The 19,956-nt window shown below is 35.1% G+C and overlaps 2 long non-coding RNA genes across 3 annotated transcripts in view; one reads left to right on the top strand and one right to left on the bottom strand.

Annotated features, from left to right (window-relative positions):
- LOC126688670 (uncharacterized) overlaps positions 1 to 8,828 on the top strand; it is a 123,456-nt gene extending 114,628 nt beyond the window's left edge. For both annotated transcript variants that reach the window (XR_007644331.1, XR_007644330.1), the window contains 2 exons: positions 8,476 to 8,493; positions 8,641 to 8,828. This is a non-coding gene — a long non-coding RNA (uncharacterized LOC126688670). The remainder of the gene's footprint in view (positions 1 to 8,475; positions 8,494 to 8,640) is intronic.
- LOC126688669 (uncharacterized) lies at positions 4,404 to 6,689 on the bottom strand. Its single transcript, XR_007644329.1, has 3 exons — positions 6,420 to 6,689; positions 5,007 to 5,190; positions 4,404 to 4,705 (listed from the first exon to the last, which is right to left on the bottom strand). It is a non-coding gene; the product is annotated as an uncharacterized LOC126688669 (long non-coding RNA).
- Positions 8,829 to 19,956: the final 11,128 nt, after the last annotated feature.

The raw sequence follows: 19,956 nt of genomic DNA on the forward strand, positions 1-19,956 counted from the left end.
CTTCTTAACATCTACATCACAGACATTGGCTAATGCCTCAACCTCAGCCCACTTTGTGAAATAGTCCACAGCTACCAAAACAAATCTTCGATTTCCCATAGCCTAGGGAAATGGACCAATAATATCTAGATCCCATTGTGCATAGGGCCATGGGTTACTGATAGGGTTCAAACTTCTTGCCGGTTGGTGTATCAAAGGGGCATGCTTCTAACATTGCTCACATTTTTGGACGTATTCGGTAGCATCCTTGTGCATTTGTAGCCACTAGAATCCCTGAGTCATTGCTCAGTTGGCCAATGAACGTCCCCCAATATGACTACCGCATACCCCTTCGTGGAGCTCAGTTAAGAGCTCCTCAACCTTACTGGGGTGAAAATATTGTAAGTACGGTTCCCCAAAAGACCTTCGGTACAATTTACGATCTACTGACAACCAATACCAAGCAGCCATCTAGCGCATTCTGTCTGCCTCTTTACAATCAGCTGGTAGTCGATCCTCGGCCAAAAAGTCAATGATTGGATCCATCCAACATGGCTCAAACACAGTAACCATTGAGACATTAACCCTTGCATCAATACTTGGTTCTGCTACCACCTTCACCTTGAATAGCCGAAGCACCTCCTCAGTTAGCGATGACGCCAAGGTGGCTAGAGAATCGGCATGCCAGTTCTGCCCCCTAGTAATTTGAATGACTTTTACTTTTTGAAATTGATTCATAATCTACTTTACCAACCGTAAATAATCAATCATTCGAGTATCTTTGGCTTCAAAGCTTCCCTGCACTTGATTAACAGCTAACCGAGAATCCGAGTAAACCTCCATTTCCTAGGCCCCCAAATTCAAAACAGCTCTTAGTCCGGCAAATAAGGCTTCATACTCAGCCTCATTGTTGGAAGCCTTAAAACCCAACCAAAAGGAATGTTCCACCCTTATCCCTTCCGACGTGATGATAACAATTCCTGCCCCAGCCCCTAGTGCACTAGACGCATCGTCCACAAATACTTTTTACGGCCGGACCTTCAAACGACAAACAATCTCCACCTTCCTTCTTGGGGAAAATTCTGCAACAAAGTCAGAAAGAATTTGACCCTTCACTGAACTCTTGGATCTGTACCTTATATCAAAAGCGCCCAATCGAGTTCTCCACTTGCCTATCTTGCTCGTGAAATCAGATCACTTCAATAATGACTGTAGGGGATACTCGGTTAACACGTAGATGGTATAGGCTTGAAAATAATGAGGCAACTTCCTTGTGGCATGCACTAAAGCCAACACTAACTTCTCCAAGGGTAAATATATCATCTTAGCGTTGACCAGAGTTTTACTTACATAATATACTAGTGTTTGTACACCTTGGTCCCTTAGTAACACAACACTTATGGCATGCTTGGACACCAAAAGATACATGAACAAATCCTTACTAGGCTTTGGAGCTGACAACATAGGTGCCCACATCAAATACTCCTTCAAATCCTGGAAAGCCTTTTCACATTCCCCACTAAAATCCCCTCCATTTTTCCAGAAGTTGATAAAATGGATGGCACCGTTTCGAAAACTTAGAAATGAATCGGTTTAGTGCAACTATCATGCTGGTCAGCACCTAGACCTCCTTTGGATTGCTCGGCGATCTGAGGCGCTCTATGGCTTTGATTTGGTCGGGATTGACTTCTATTCCTCGGTGTGTCATATACCCGAGGAACTTGCCAGCCCCCACTCCAAAAGCACATAAACCAAATGGCATCATAGTATAGTGATAATTAGCATCGGGAGAAATGAACGCTGTCTTTTCTTGATCCTTGGTAGCCAAGGCAATCCAATGGTAACCTTGAAAAGCATCTAGGAAACTCATCCTCGGGTATCCGTATGTTGCATCCACTAGCTGATTAATCTTCGGTATAGGGAAAGGGTCCTTCGGACATGCTCAGTTCAGATCAGTAAAATCTGCATAAACCCTTTATTTCCCATTCTTTTTTTTCACCACCACAGTATTCGTAAGCCATTCCGGGAAGAAAACTTCCTTTATTGCCCCTGCTTCTTTTAACTTTTTTACCTCTTGCTTGACAGCCTCAACGTGCTATTTAGCTGACCTCCTCGGTTTTTGCTTCTTGGGAGGAAATAATGGACCCACGTTGAGCCTATGAACTATAAACTCGAGATCTACCCCAGACACCTCGTATGGGCTCCAAGCAAATACATTTATATTTTGTACAAGCAGTAACAGTATCTCCTATTTGGAAACTTCTATCCTCCTCTAGCAATATCTTCACTTTTATTAAATCCTCGGCACAGCTAGCCCCATTTTCCTTTTGAGGTTTTTGTAATTACTATAAGGGAACCTCCTCGGCAGGTTCCTTCTACTTAATCTTGCTGTATACGGGGAGAATGAATTTACTACTACAAAGGTCACCATTACCTCCTTGCCTTCCATGTTCACGGGGAGCAAAATTTGCCCCTCAGGGATCACCATCCGACCATCAAACCCAACTAGGGGTTTATCGTACTTAGACAAATCTTCATTCTTCAAACCAAACCCTCTGAACATATCAAGATACATTACTTCGACACCACTTCCTTGGTCAACTAACACCCTCTTCACTATAAAACCATTTATTCGAGCTGTGACCACCAAAGCGTCGTCATGTGGCTAGGTCGTTCCTTCCAGATCGTCATCATCAAAGGCAATTTGCCCTAATTCATCTTTCTCTTAAAGAAGCTGTTGCATTTGTACGCCGTAGAGTTTTGTAACCAAAGAGTTTTGTGATCTTCATCGTGTTGATAAACTGAAGAACTTTGCAACCAACATCCTTCTCAGGTTGGTGGTTAGTCACATACTTGGATTCGTGCATCAATTGGTTAGTCAGGTACTGGGAGCCGTGCATTGACAATGAGAGATTGTCACTACAGAACAAGTCCAATTAGGTATTGGAGTAAGGGTTAAATTGTAGGTTGATAAAAGATACTGGGATTCCTTTACTTGTAATCGCTTGTTGTGATAATAGTGGATTCTCGAGAGTGGTGACCTTAAAATCACCCAGTGGGGCTTTTGTCTTGGAGGTTTTCCCCATTCGTAAACAAATCACCGTGTCAACTTTATTTTCTGCTGCATATTAACTTAGTTAGTGATTTGTTTGTGCTACCACGCATATTAAATGTTAATTAACTTGGCTAATTAATTGGTTAATTTATCATAAGAGGTCAATACATTCTTGGCCTATCAAGAACAAATACAAAAAGGCTCCAAGTACCTAAAACAACAACAAACACTTAATAATTAGAAATATATGCAGGAAAGAAACAATTGCATTTCCATTTACCATATAATTCAATAGGAAAAATTCTAAATGCAATAAAAATGCTATGGCCCATATGATACTTTGCAAGTTCGATGGTGTTCACTCTTCAAAGGAAAATGCCCAACGGCTAAAGGTCAGATGAAATCAGAACTTCTGTGTTTCCCTTTGATACATTAGTAATGCCTTTTACTGGTGAAATTTATTAACTATAATTTCCTTTATTTTTAATTAAATTTTTTTGGTACACAAATGCTTACATATATATAAGTTGCATGATCTAGCATCCTGTGTTCAAGTAGAAACACAACACTCATTTCTGTCCCTTATAAACATAAAAGCTACACACTATCATCCCATACATAAAACTTTAATCTCAAACAATTAGTCCAATCTTAACACAACCAAATCTCAAATAATTGTATTAGAACATAATGATTTCCTTGAGAAAAACACACAAACATTGAGATATAATTTTAGGGAGAAGAGACTAACTAGAGAGAGGTATAGAATAACTCAGCAAAAAAGGGGGGGGGGGGGTTGTTAGTTGAGGCATGGGAAGGAAGATCATGTAGGATGGGACATGGCAAGTTAGAGGTATTTTGTTATTTGAATAGAAAAGGGGATTGTTAGTTGAGAGAATACTAAAAGAAAGAAAAAACTCATGCTTAGAGGGTGATAATAAAATACTTACAATAAATAAATTATATATTAGATCAATATAAAATAGATTAAATAATATATAAATATGTATTAAATAAAAGTATGTATAAATATATGCACACACACATCCGAGATAAAGTGGAATTAGCAAAACATGTCCTTATCCTATCTCCTAATTAAAGTAGGGAAAACTCATTGTGTAGGGAAATTTTCACCATCCCTAGCTACTCTAAACCCAAGTTTGTCAAAGAGTTGTATGACACAATAAAATGGAAATTTTATAAATGGCAAGGATCTTGTTCTGATCCAAAGTGGGTTGTAATAATAGAAATGCATGGCACTGTTTAATCAGGAAAGGAAAAAAAAAAAAACTAATTTTCACTTCCAGTTTAGCTTGATCCTAGCTAGTAAATCCATGCCAACCAACTCTCAAATTATATGCGGAATGTATGGTCAAGACTCAAGAGCCAAATTTAAATAACTCATGAAGTTATGATATCCAAGCATACCTAACAAGATTTTATTAAGAAACATGTATAGGTCAACAACAAAGTTTTCTTATCATAGAATGTGTCTAGGAGTTCATCAATAAGTTGAGGTTTCCAGCCCTTTGAGATTCTTCTAGTAATCACCATTGGATCTTCAACCAACTCTTTAGTCAAACTCCTTTCCTCATGGTCCATTATCGTTACCTTGTTTTCTTTTGCAACAATTTCCATTGTTGGTTGAGCTCCAACTACACTATACCCTCCCTAATACAATCAATGCAGTATTGCCTTTTAAAATATGATTATGGAGACTCATAAATTCTACTTTACTTTCAATAATACATAGCCTTCAATCAAGTCATTTTGTCTATGGACTTAGGCAACTTAAGACCAAATCATGTTAATTCAATGCATTCTCTTTCTTTCTTTCCTCTCTTTACTCTCCCCCCCTTCCTTTCTCTTTTTTTTCATACATTTTATCCTTGTATTAGAATTATTTTTCATCTTTTTTAATAAATTCAATTTTATTAATAAAAAAGAAGTATATATCTTGAAGCACACTTACAATTCTAGAAACAACAGGATGTGGCTACATTGACTCAAAAAGAAAACTTGGAGCCTCTCAATTGTCTTCTCAACCAAGCACTGATATGCTAGAACCAGAGTAAGATGATTAGAGAATATGCATCAATAGAGTGGAACAACATTTGCATTTTTAGACAATTCCACAAACTTTGCCCCATCTTCATCTGAATCAACAAAATCCCTTAGAGATTGGAAAATAATAAACATTAAATTTGGTTGTTGAGAAAATTATGTAAATGAAAATCTACAAAATTTCTGACTTTCAACTTTAATTCCTCATTTAAATGGGTGATTTAATTAACTATTTTTATTGAACGTTGATCGAAGTATAATTATATTTTAAAAAGTAAAACTTTAAAAAAGTTACATAAACAAATAAGCCATTGTAAATAATACGTCTCAAATTCATTTAAACTCAATTTTTATACTATGCTTTTTATAGCACATGATAAGATCATTCAGTATATTTTGAAGGCATACCACAGTCATCACAAACTAAATCAAAAAAGAATGAAAAGTTGGATTTCTTATTAAAAGATTATAAAAGGGAAAGAAATATAAACAACAACCCAATAAATAACTGACCCTAGGAACAAGAGATTTGGGACTTTGTCCCTCTTAAATTCTCTAAGACTTCTATTCTTTTAAGAAGGTCCTAGGTTCTCAAACTTAAACATTGAACACTTCCTAGACCAAGCATTTCTTGCCGAGATTATATATTAAAAAAAAAAAAAATTATTTGTTGATTGAATGTTAGATGCATTTAAAGTGAGGACAAACCACATGTTTTCGGTTGGCGTTTCCACCATTCCAAACATTGATGTAACTTGTAAACTAGATTATGCAATAAATAAATTTAAAATAAAATAAAAAACCCACAAACCAACCTAGAAAGTATTATTTATATGTGTGAAATTGCATGTCATCCCAATTCGCAACAGCCAAAAGACACCTGTGCATGATTGCAAGTTTGAAACAACCAAAAAAAAAAATACAAAATGATTGCAGAGAGAGTACAGGCCTTGGCTTTAGGTGGAATGATACAAATCACAAAAGGCAAGCAAAGAACAAGTGAGATGCCAACCTTAAAAAAAATTAATCTCCACACACAGAAAACTGAGTTTAACCATAAATTTTCAATACGAAAATATAAAGAAATTAACAAAAACTCAATCTAAATCCCCAATATCACTTAAATTCAAGATCTTAAGCATTCTCTCAGTAACCAAGTTCACTCGTTACTCCAAATCCAAAACCCTAAAGCTTCCATAATCCAATCACTCATAAACAACTCAAAATCGCTAAAACCCTAGCTTCCGCAATCTTACACAAGCAATATTCAACAAATTACCACAGTAAAAAGCAAACAAAGAAAGCGGGAAAAAATGAGGACCTAAGAGCCTTATCTGTGAGTTGAACGACGAGTTGGCCAATGGGGAGAGGAGACTCGTAAGTGAAGGAGTGATTAAAGGCCTCAGTTTGCATGTACCGAGAGAGAACATGGCCGTCGACGGATAGTTCGGCAATGGCGACGCCGATGTGGTCGTCGACCTTGAAGATATTCTTCTGGTGAGAGGAGAGCTCGGAATTGGCCTTGGTGAGAAGTCTAGAGACTTAGAGAGAAAATTAGAGATGGAGGCGATTGAAGAAAAGAGAAGAGAAGATAAAATGTGGTATTTATATGATGCTACTAGGGTTTTAAAAAATTAAATAGCTAAAAAAATTAAATAGCGAAAAATCCACATGAAGGCTCGAACTTGGGATTAGTTAGCCAAAACACAAGGAGCATATATACTACTAAGCCACTGATCAATTATGTCTTAAAGTTACATAAATATATCGGTTCAGTTCGGTCCATGAAACTTTTGTGTGGGAAATGAAAGATGTAAGTTGGAAAAAAATTTTGGGTAAATTTTTTTGCGGGAAGGGAAAAGACAATTGGGGGAAAGAGTGAAAAAAATAGTCAGGCATGGGAAATCTTGTGTGAGAAGGATAAAAAAAAAAGGCATAAATGCATTTTTTGTCCCTATATTTTGGGGTTATTTCTATTTTGGTCCTTAAATTTCTATTTTACTGATTTTAGTCCCTAAAATGAAAAATGCTTTCCAATTTGGTTTCAATGGGTTTTAGTGTTTTGGATTTGAGATGTTTTGGTGTTTCCTAGGTTTTGTTCTCTATGGGTTTTGGGGTTTGGTTGCTAAGAAAATGCAAGAAAAGAAACAAAAATTGACTAATCCAATTTTATATCCTAAAAGAAATTCTCATTTATATTATTTTCTACTACTGCTAAAACTTATATATTGCAATGTTTTCATATACCACCGCTGTAATATGCCGTAAAAGGCTATATTTATCGTGGCAAGTTGATGGAGCATCGCTATAACTAAGTCTAATGCCGTTAAAACACATATATTGTGACGGTTTTATATACCACCACTATTAGTACGCCGAAAAAGACTATATCTATTGCAGCGGTCCAATGAAAGACCACAATAGACCCCATGTACAGCAGCGGTCCAAAAAAACACCACAATATGCAACATATAGCAGCAATTTTTGCACCCGTCGCAATAGTACAAATTTCTTGTAGTGACTCTTATTAAATACAATTATTTTTTTTCAAATAATCTTATTTTTAAAAGTCTGAAAAATAAGTTGTACCAATTAGACACTCAGTCGTTTCTCAACGTAAGATACTTTCCACCAAAATTGGAAGCTAGGGATCCAGGCTTCAAAGAGAAAGGATCTTTTAATATTTGGAAGTGGAAAGTTTACTGTTAGTAAAGCTTGAACTGGACATAGAACTCTAATTTCTGCCTCATATATCGAGGAGTTTCACAGGAAAGAAGAAGAAAGTCAAAGCAACACCACAGGTGACACAAGTCCGTCCCAATATAACATTAGAAGAAATATTAGGCAGAATCAGGGCATTAGCACTTTGTATTACTTACTAAAAAATAATAATTCACTTGGAATTGATGTTTTAACCTAATAGATACCAAAAATTTTAAATATTAACGAAGGTGATGCCTAGTACTAGTGGTATACAAATGTTGAGCTTTAAATCTGGCTATGGGGTGTGCTGTACTCATTCTGTGTAGGCATCAATCAACATTCTTTTTATTTTATTTTATTTTATTTTTTTTCAGATGAATTTTTTATTGTAGTGTTAGTGTAGCATAAAACAAAGATCACATAAAAGTACCAAACAAACATATCATACCACAGGTTCCAATGAAATTTATACATAACAAGAACAAAGTGCACGACTATATTCATAATAAGCAAAGACAGGTACAGACACGAACATATCCAACTAGTAGTAAATGGTACATGCATAAACAGTAGTCGGATGGGAGAGTATATTAGCTATCGCATCTCTTTTTATTACACATACGATAATACCAACAAGAGCCTAGCTAGCTATAGGCTCACTTAGTTGGACGTAGGAGGCTTGTGTTTTGGTGGTGGCTTGTAACCCTTGGGAGGCTTGCCATCTAAGTTTGGTTCCAGTGAGGACTCATGTGCTGGAGGCCTGTGTGGTGGTTTTTTAGGGCCTATTGGTTGTTCCTTGTGTGGGGGTTTTTCCTCATCAATCCCATCCAATGAGGTAGGTGGCTTGTGTTTTGGTGGTGGCTTGTATCCCTTGGGAGGTTTGCCATCCAAATTTGAATCTAGGGAAGTCTCCTCAGCTGAAGGAGGTTTGTGCGGTGGTTTGTGTGGTGGCTTATGGTGATTAGCCAGAGAGTGAGTAGTGAGAAGCACCACTGCGAGAAGCAACAATACCAAGTGTTTGGTAGACATTTTGGGCTCTTGAAAGACTTAGAATTATGGTTATACAAACTTGAGAAATTTGATGGCCTTTTATAATGGGCTTGGGCCTATGATTGCACGCCACATGGTTCGCATTTGAGGAATTAAAGATCTTCCTTATGATGACATGTTGTTGTGATGGTGTCCACTTGGAACCCACTCACGTTTTTTTTTTTGTTTTTTTGAGACCCATTGATAGTTGAAAAGTTGGACTATTTGCTAGGGTTTGCAACTGAGACAACCAATTGGTCAAAAGTTAGCATCAACTTTGTAAATCATTTATCGGAAATAGGGATAATTCAGATTGAAACTTTGGACCCTCAATTGACAGAAAAGAGACAACAACTCAACTTCAATTTGTCTATCTATTATCTAAATTGCAGCAACTCTGGCAAAATACACACATGTTAACTGGCCATATAAAAAATTCAATCTTGACAAGGTATTTTCATTTAAATATATACCTGGACAAGTGTCTATTTAAGGTATTGACATATGTACATTTTTATAAGAGTTGCTGCAACTTAGTTTGCACCAAATCATCCTCCTTTTATTAAACCAAATGATACATAGAAAAAAGTAATACATTGAAACCAGCAGCACAAACTGCATACAAACACCAAATCAACATAGCTAGCAGTTCTACCCAATTATAAAACACCCAAATTTCCTATCTATGCTTCATGCTCCACCCCATTACCTACAAAGACATCCACACCAGCAACTGAGCTTTAGACTCGGATCCTTCATTGATGGCATAACTCTTTGAGTCTCCATCCCTAAAAAAAAGTCTGGGATAAAAGGTTGTATTTTATCCCTTGAACCTCACATGAGTACAGTGTACAATGTAACCTCATTATATTATGAATACATTAAATTCACAAATTAAAAATAAATTCAATTTGAAGCTCACGGGTACAGTGTAATTTTGTAAAGTACAATTAACAAGTCATTGATATATATATATATATATATATTTTTTTTTTTTTTTTAATAATTCAATTGTTGGGTGGGAAGAATTGAACTTTGGAGTTTTTGTAATAATTCAATAATAGAGGAGGAAGGAATTGAACTTAGGATATCTCTATTTGAAATATTAGAATGTACCAACCAATTAAGCTATAAAGTTCTTAGCAACAACTTAAATTGATTTAAAGTTTAAACTATAGGTGTGTATAAAGCAATTAATACATCCGTATAAAAACTAAACCCTCTGCACCTTAATTTCTCCATATGCCTTCCTTACCCACTAGCAATTTCCAATTGACTTTAGTATGATTTGTATAGAATATTGAAGTAACAGCATGGATCAAAAAAGTTATTAAAATAAATAAATAAACATTGCCAAAGAGGAGGAAAAACCAAATAGAAAATGCTGGATAGAGTTCGGCTGCTATGAATTGAGGATCTGAGGTCACATTGGAAAAACAAATAATCAATTGAAACAAACAAGAAAACTCATAGAACAAAACAAGATTACAATTACATGGTTTAGTTAATTAGGTCTACGTCCACAAGTAAACACGAATGAATGAGACAAACACTATTCTCTCTCTCTCTCTCTCTCTTATTAATAAATAAATTTAAAATGCGCCTTATATAATTGAGTAATTCCAAGATAAAGAAATGTGGTTAGCATTGAAAAGTTTGTGTCGGGCGCAAAACCTAATGAGGATGATCTAGCAGCCGGACTCAATTCATCAAGCACCAACTCGGCAAGTTCTTTGATCTCAAATTAGGATTAAAATAATTTGAGCAAACTTATAATTGCTTAATTTTTCTATAATTTTCTTCCTTTCCTAGTTGCCTAAGAAATGGTAAATAGTTCTTGACAGTTTAATATATATATATATATATAGCATTGCCAGAGATAAAATGAATATCTATATTGTTGCATGTTGTGATTGTAGTATAATAAAAAAAATTAATAACATGGTGTTAGTAATGAGTTTATATATAAGTGATGTTACTTCAATTACAACTTACTAAGTGATGTTACTTCAATTATAACTTCCTAACCTTATAATTAGTAACAAAAAAGTTTATGAAAGAAAAAAAAAAATGCATTCACCTAAAGCTAACGTTGCTCATCAATGATAGGTTCTTCACTTCTTTGATCTGAAGTCACGATCAAACTCTATTATAGTCTAAAAAATCTATTATACCAGTAGTAGTGGGCAGAAAAAGACACATTCCAATCTCGATTTAGATAAGTACAACTAAAAAATAAAAATAAAAATTGCCCTCTACCGACAGAATTTTTTACGGAAACAAAAAGCCCTTTCAAAAAAAGTGGCTACTAATTTTGTTCATTCTTTTACATAACCATTTTTCTTCAAGTGTTGGATAAATTTCATTGTTATGTATATGGACGGAATCGGGGCTCTAGAATTTGGCCCCCAAATCAACAAAAAATATATATCCCCAGTGAACGTGGCAAAGTTTACTTTGACACCGTATATTTGTGTTTTAAGGCGGCAGTTCTCCATTTCTCACTTGAGATAGCGACCTTGATAGATGACCATACGTCCATGCATACCTGTCTTTCAATATGATTTGTAATACGAATCATATGTAAAAACCAACAACAATATATAGTCAGTAAAGTAAAATATGTACGTACCATATCATATATATTACAAATATGTGGTAGTACACTTCAAGGCACAACATTTTTGTCATCTCTAATTAGTTAGGTACCTATTTTGGAGGCTCATCATTAATATTATTAGTTTATTTTGGAATAAATGGATGGAATTTTAACTACATTATCAATAAGTTACATAGACGAAAACTTTTGTTTAAAACTTGATGATATGATAAAATCTAATCCACTCATTTTATAATGTATTAGACCCATGTCCCCTAAACATGTCACCATGCTATTACTTTTGAAGTATAGGTTGTGAAACCTTTCACAATAACTCAATCAAATATCATCTAACTCTCTCTTAATTAACCAAAAACTGTATGGATTTTTAAGAACTTTACTATGATATTTGAAAAGAGTAATACTAAAAATACAATATTTTTCATAATTTATTTTCATAGATCCAGTATTTATTAATAGGAAAAAATTAACGAATGTCCTAAGGGAATTTGTTAATGAACAATTTTAGGAAAGTTTCTATAGGGAAAAAAAAATTGACAGCTTTTTTAATTTCTCATAAAAACGCTATAAAATATTTCCTAAAATGATTTATTAACAAGGGTTTTAATAACGTGTACTCATAGGTCAATAATTAATAAACTATTTTAGGAATTTTTTTTATGGAAAAATAGAAAAGTTAATAATTTATTTGATAGCTTCTTCAATTACCCATAAAAATGTTTCCAAAAATAGATGATTAACGTGTGCCCTAAGAGTATACATTAAACGAACCCTATTAATAATTACCTTAAGAACATCCGTTAATATGATCTTTATTAATATCACTTGTATTGCATATATTTCAACCAAAATAGGAGTTGTAAAAATATGGTCTCTATTATTACTTTTAAAAATATCTCTACCAAATTGAAAAGTAATCCTTCTCAAAAAAAAAAAAAAATAATGAAAAGTAAGGGTGGGCCAATACAAGAAAAGTGCTGCCGGGGAAGGTAAGTTGGTATTTGAAAAAGGGTAAACCTTCTGTCTAGTGTCTTGTGACACTAGACCCACTACAATTATGATACGTGTCCGAAAATAGACATATGTCATGATCGCAGCGGGTCCAGTGCACTGAAGGCACTGGATAGAAGCCGCGCCCTTTGAAAAATGGGTCTTGGCCTTTCCTTAAAATTCATGCACCTTTTCAATTTGATTTAGACCTTACTGTGACTAATTTAAGGAATGAAAAAGAGAGAGCAGACATTTGCTTTAACTTAAAGATATATAAAATGTTACTATTAGCCACACCCATATACGATGGGACTGTAGAAAAAGGAAGCAAGCAATCTTGTTTTATTTTAACTAATGTATAACTCGTGCATATGCACGGTACAATTACAAAAATTACAATTACACATATATATGAATTCAAATTATACTCTCTCTCTTTTTTTTTTTTTTTTTTTTTTTCTTTTGGATATACACATGTACTCTTTTTTTTTTCTTCTTTTTTTATTGAGTTTTTGATGATTTATTTATATTAGACCATTTGTCTATTGCACCTCATTAACTCACCTAGAACAAAAATTAAAAAAAAAAAAAAAAAAAAAAAAAAAAAAAAAAAAACTTAAATAGGACACACGTGGTGCAAAATTAAAGAACAATTGGAATCCAATTTAAAACCTAATTGAATTTTCTCTCAACTTTACTTATTAATATATACTAGCTTGTAACTCTATAAATATGCATGAATACACTTAAAGATATATAATAAGATGCATGATATAATTCCTATATATATATAATTTAAATACTATTGATAGTCGTTTTTATATTTTGTTAACTCTTTAAAAAAATTTGTAAGGATATTATTAGGTATAAAATGTAAATATTCATTTTTTAATATTTTTTATTGTGAAGCACTTTTTTTTATTTTTTTATTTATTTTTATGATTCATTTATTCTATACTCTTTGATTTTTGTACTTAATAACTCACTTGGATAAATATTTATGATGTGGTCCCACATTTGATTCTAAAACTAAGAAATAAAACTCTTTAAAAATAAATAATTTAGGACACATGGCGCAAAATTAGAACTCTAAGTTGAAATTCTAATTTGAGTTTCTCTCAGTTTCATCTATTATTATTACTAGCTTGTAACTCTACGCAAATGTATAAATATACTTAAAAATATACAATAAAATGCATAATATAATTTCTATATATATAATTTAAATATCATTGATAGTTATCTTTATAATTTTTTCAACTCTTTAAAAAAATTTGCAAGGATATTATTAGGTATAAAATGTAAATTGTCCATGTATTTTTTAAAATTATTGTAAAACACTTTTTTTTTTTTTTTTTTACCATTCATTTATTCTAGATCCTTTGATTTTTGTACTTAATAAGTCATTTGGATGAATATTTATAATGTGGTCCCACATTTGATTCTAAAATTAAGAAATAAAACTCTTTAAGAATAAAAATTTAGGACACATGACACAAAATTGGAACTCTAATTTGAAATTCTAATTTGAGTTTCTCCCAGTTTCACCTATTATTATTATTATTATTATTATTATTATTATAGATAGATTAATAACTAGTGCACATAGGTGAGGCCATTTTGTAGCTATACTCTAGTTATATAATATATTATAAACCCTGTAGGGACACGATTATTTAACGGCCCAAGAATGACGTTAGACTCGTAAGTAAAGGGCCTTAACAATATGATTTGTAGAGAGTGGGCTTGAAAGGCAGGACCTTAATCATAGGTTAGCGGTGTGAATGGGATTTCTGTGGAAACGTCTCTATGGGGGGACTTGGTTTGACTAGCTAGGCCTTCCATTAGTGCGGGTTGCAGGGATTAAGTCCTCGGACAGTGTCCGAGGAGCATTGTACCCTTCCCTTTTTCTCCCCTTTTTGCAGGATTTTCCCTCCTCCCGGGGGCCTCTCCCCTTTTTTCTTCGCTTTCTTTTTCTTTTATACTAGTGTTTGTTTCCCCTTTTAGGGTCCACGTGTAAGTTTTACTTTCTGGGGTGCAGACCTGTCCTGTCAACCCATACCTAGAGTGGTTAGGGGTCGTTGGGAAAGTTAAAGGGCATGGTTTAGAGTATGAGCTTGTCAGATACAGGGTTTTGTATTATGATGTTGGCAGCTTTTTCCCTTGTCCTGTCCCTATACTGAGTTTGCCCCTTTCTTCAGGCATTTTGTGAGGTGCTGAGCATGAGGTCGTCCTCGGCAATATCCTTATGCTCCTTTTGGGATTTCATTATGCATCCTCGGCAATGGCTCTCCTCGGCTTGGGCCTTGGGCCATAATGTAGAGTGGGCCTGGGCCATGAATTCTATGACCCCACAAACCCGTTTTAAAATACTGATATTACTATTTTCGTGTGTGTTCTAATAAGTATTATTGTTTACTTAAAAAAAAAAAAAAAAAAAAAAGGTTCACTGGTTCACTTATTTGCACTGAGCTCATAATTTAAAATAAACACCACTTATTTTAATACATGGAGGATGCAACTCCAACATCAAATAATGCATAATGGAAAGGATGGGAAGACAGACAATCAAAACGCTGTCTTGATAAGCATGACTACCTTAGTAAATTACCTGAAGTGGTACCAAACAAATTTTTAAGATTTTGTAAGGAAAATTTCACAATACCATGTTTGTCTAGATGAAGATAGTCTATCAAGGCCGACGCTTTTCTGTCACTTTTAAAAAATAAATAATAATTTGATATTTGAGAGGGAAGATATTTGAACTTAATTCTCTTTATTGGAAACACCAAAAAGTGTCAATCAATTTATCTATATATATTCATTCCTTTAGGCTCTCACTAAGGATGATAATTTGCAAACATATAATCTTCTATATTATTCCAATATTGATGGTTTAAAATTATTTTTAAAACAAGAAGCTTTTAAATAAGTTTTACAAATAAAGAAAAATGCTTAAATTAACATACTGGTGTACAATATGATAAACTTTTTGCTATATAAAAAATAATAATAATAATAAAATAAATAAATAAACTAATTGGCTTATTTGTAAAAAGTTAGCAAAAGTGTAAGGTTTTTTTTTTTTTTTTTTTTTTTTTTTTTAAAAAAAAAAATCAACAAAAGGACAGTTGTATCTAAAAAATATGTGTTAAAAAAAATTTTTTTTTGGACAACAATTTTACAATATTCCCAAATTTGTCTACCATATTACACTTTTTATTTTTGCCATAACCTTTTCCAGCTTATTTTATTTATTTACAATTTTTAAAACTTTATTAGGTACGTCCAATAAACAAATGCAAATAAGCCAATGTAGTGCTAAATCATATTCCCATAGCATATTCCTTGCATTAAAAATCCTGATCATTGATTCATCGATGGACTTAGAAATATTCCCAAAGCATATTCCAAGCTTTGGATCAGCTTCATTTTCATTCGTCTGTACCTGTAAATGTGAAACCAGTAAACAAAATCAGTCCAGCACTTAGCTTCAGAAGGAACCCTGGTTCCCACTTTAGACAACTTCTTCCATTGTCAAACTCAATGCCTATACTGGACTCTGGACTAACCTAGGAAATGTCTAGTACCCCGAGCCAACACATAGCCCTCTTACTTCGAGTGTTCAACCAAGGCTTTGCTATATAAAGCTTGATACTTTGATAATCGCTAATGGAACAAAAACGAATCTTCCATACTCTGCTACAGTGTTGTGGCCTGGAGACGAGATTAACTTGAGAAATGAAATTTTCATCTTTGTCTAGAAAGAATAATCTTTTTTGTTTTTCATTTTAGGTAGGTTAGAAAGAATGATGCTACTTGCACGCATTGTGTAAAAGAGTTGCACATATCTCATCCTCTAAGTTTAATTTGATAAACCAAGTACTGACTTGACATTGTGAACTAACAATTTACAAATTTTACATGAATATCAATTATGTGCAGAGTGAACGCAACGGCATTAATCCGCTAGAAATAATGCTGGAGGGATTTGAAAAACCAAGTACTGACTTGACATTTTGAACTAACAATTTACATGAATATCAGTTATGTGCAGAGTGAAAGCAACGACATTAATCAGCTAGAAATAATGCTGGAGGGATTTGGATCCCATGCAATAACCGCATGGTGTTGCTGTGAGATGTAAAAGTTTGAAAGGTTAAAAAGTTAAAAGTTAATTCTCACAAATAAAAAAAAAAGTTAAAAGTTAAAAAGTTTTCTAATCCAAAAGTTAAAATCAAAAGTGAATTTTTAATTTTCAATCTCACCCATTGATTCACCGTTGACTATTGTATCATATCTAAATACATGTAGGAGGAGGAGGAAATGGGTTATCTATTGGTCAATCTACCAAATAAAATGGTTTGTTATATGTTTAAATAGATGCAACACTGGTATTGTGCCAAGCTAGCATCAGCATTGGTGGTGGCAAAAATTTAGCAATTTGACACCACAAAAGTTTCCTTATTTATTTTATCAGCTCATTTTATAAAACACCCAACATTAGTGATTTTATTTTAGTATTCAACACTAGGGGTATTCACCAAACCGCATAAACCGCAAAAATCACACCAAAACTACCCGCAAAATGGCATAACCACACCACACTGCACCACACCGCATGGTGCAGTGCAGTTTGCGGTTTTATAATAAGAAAACCGCACAAACCGCACCGCACCACACCCTCTCTATATATTAATATATTTATTTATTTTTAATATTAAATATATTTTTAATAATTTAATAACCCTAGTTTTCAAAAAAAAAATGTTTAATAACCTTAGCAAGTGTTGACAAGAAAAGCCAACCCAAAATAAAGAAAAACTAGCTCAATAATTTAAAACTTGGCCAAAAAAAGGGAAAAAATAGTTTTGGGCTAAGTAGGAAAAGCCCATAATTTGAAAAAATATACCGACTTCAAACCGCATCTTATACATAGTATCACACATGTGACTGCAAAAATGAGCTACAGTGAGGTTATGATTTTGGCTAAACTCTAAACTACACCACACTGCACCGCACCGCACATGTGATCACAAAAATAAGTTACGGTGTAGTTTTGATTTTAGCTAAACTACACCGCAAAATACGGTGCTAAAAATGACCCAAAACCGTACCACACCGCACCACGAACACCCCTAACCTTGAGAATGCCAAGTCCAACGTAGAGGTGTTTCTCTTCTTAGCTAGACTCATTTTCTAATCGTTCCTTATATATTTTGGTTAAGTCAAAATAACTTTAAATATTTAAAGCGTGTCTCTTACACTCTAACGTCACTGATTTGCTCATATACTCAAAAAGTCCAAAATCTACACTTCATCAAGTCAAAAACCCATTCCGTTGATGGAGACTTTTCCTTTTGTAACATAACATCACTAGCAAATCCGAGCCGAACGGAAAGATAACAACGAAAAACTTTAATGGGTCTATTTGAATTGAATTTATTGTTGCTGAAACTGAAAATTGAGAAATAAAAATTGAAAATACTATAGCAAAATAATTTTTAAATGTGTAAATAGTGTCGTGGGACCCATTTTTAATTTTTTTATGAATAAAGTGACTGTGGGTCCTGATGGTGTCACAAATAATCCCAAGTCCATAACTCGTCCATATGTCTCGTCCAACGACAGAAGCTACAATAGGCGGAGAAAATTGCAAGCGTACCAGCGAACCTCGTCCGTATATGGACGAGCTTAATACCTCATGAGATCTACTCGTCATTTATGAACGACGAGCCTTCCAAGATGATCTCGTCCATCTTTCACTAAAAGTGGACGAGATCATCATGGAGGTCTCGTCCATCCTTACTATGAATGGACTAAAAGTGGACGAGCTCCTCATGAAGGTCTCGTCCATCCTTACTATGGATGGACGAGTTCATCGACCCGTCCGACCTAGGTAACTTCCACAGCGGTTATGGAAGTTACTCCCAATTCTCCGGACTCCTCGACACTGGGAACGGTTACCAAACAGATAACCGTTCCACACACACACTATATAAGGCTTCTTCGATGAAGGGTAAAGGGATTCAGACATTTTTCTTACTTTTAAGAGAATACTTCTTCGTTACAGAGAGTTCAAAGTAACTAACTTGATCATCGGAGGATTTTTGGCCGGTCCTCACCGGTCCCCTCTGATTCTGTGTCCTTTGTATTACAGGAGATAGCCCAAAGATCAACGTTCAAGTCTTGTCAACCCACTGATAATCAAGGAATCATCAGTTGGTGCCGTCTGTGGGAAGCGATTGTTTTACAGTTTGCTTCTCCGTGGCAAAGGGTTGATGGTTCGGACTAGATCAAGGGCTACTAGCCCAGGCCATCAGGGAAGCAGCAACCCACATCGCGATCGCCAGTCTGCGTCGGTCATGCAGTCATCTGCCCAACATGCACAATCTATGGCAGACGCTATGGCGGAGTTGACTCGCCAAAACCAAGAATTACGAATGGAGATTAATATGAGGAGGCAAACACAAGAAGAACGTGAAGGAAGACAAACAGATAGTCATGGTGGAAGAGAGAATACCGAAGTTGGAAGTCAGTTTAGAGGCACCACTTCACGAACGGTACCATACTTGAAGGAAGAAATGGACCAAATGAAGAGAGTTATGGAGGAAATGAAGGAGAATATGAAAAGCGCGAATCCGATAGAAGACTTGGTTCACAGGACTGATTCTCCCTTTACGGCTTCCATCAACGGTCACCCACTACCATCAAAGTTCAAGTTGCCTTCTCTGGATTCATATGATGGAACACGTGACCCGTTTGATCACATAGCCACTTTCAAGACCACCATGCATCTTCAAGGAGTGCCTGATGAGATAATGTGTAGGGCCTTTCCAACCACCCTTAAGGGTTCGGCGCGAGTTTGGTTTAGCAAAATACCTCCAAATTCGGTGAGTTCTTTTGAAGAGTTGAGTAAGTTATTTGTTAACAATTTCATTGGAGGACAAAGGCACAAGCGTTCCTCGTCCAGTTTGTTGACAATAGAGCAGGGAGAGAACGAGAGCCTTCGGTCATTTATCACCCGTTTTAACAGAGAAGCTCTCAGTGTGGACGAAGCAGATGATAAGCTTCTACTGGCAGCCTTCCACAATGGGGTGAATTCAGATCTGTTTATACACAAGCTCTATGAAAAAGAGCCCCAGTCCATGGCCGAACTCGTCCATTCGGCTCAGAATTTTATGAATGCAGAAGATGCAATCATTGCTAAGAAGAGGAAGAGGTCCGAGAGAATGGACGCAAATCCCAGTCGTCAGCACGAGCAAGGTACTCGTCCAAAGAAGGGACGGATGGAGGAAAGGAGAGATCGAGAAAGTAAGAAGCCAGGCCCTCCAGTACGGAACCAGCAGTATACCCCTTTAAACGCCCCACTTGAGCAAGTCCTTATGCAAATCAAGGATGATCCTTCCCTGAAGTGGCCGGAGAAAATGAAGGGTGATCCCAACAAGCGCAACAGGAACAAGTATTGTCGCTTCCATAGGGATCATGGTCATGACACGGACGAGTGTTTTGACTT

This window comes from Quercus robur, chromosome 6 (assembly GCF_932294415.1).
Source record: "Quercus robur chromosome 6, dhQueRobu3.1, whole genome shotgun sequence".
Taxonomy (NCBI): Eukaryota; Viridiplantae; Streptophyta; class Magnoliopsida; order Fagales; family Fagaceae; genus Quercus; species Quercus robur.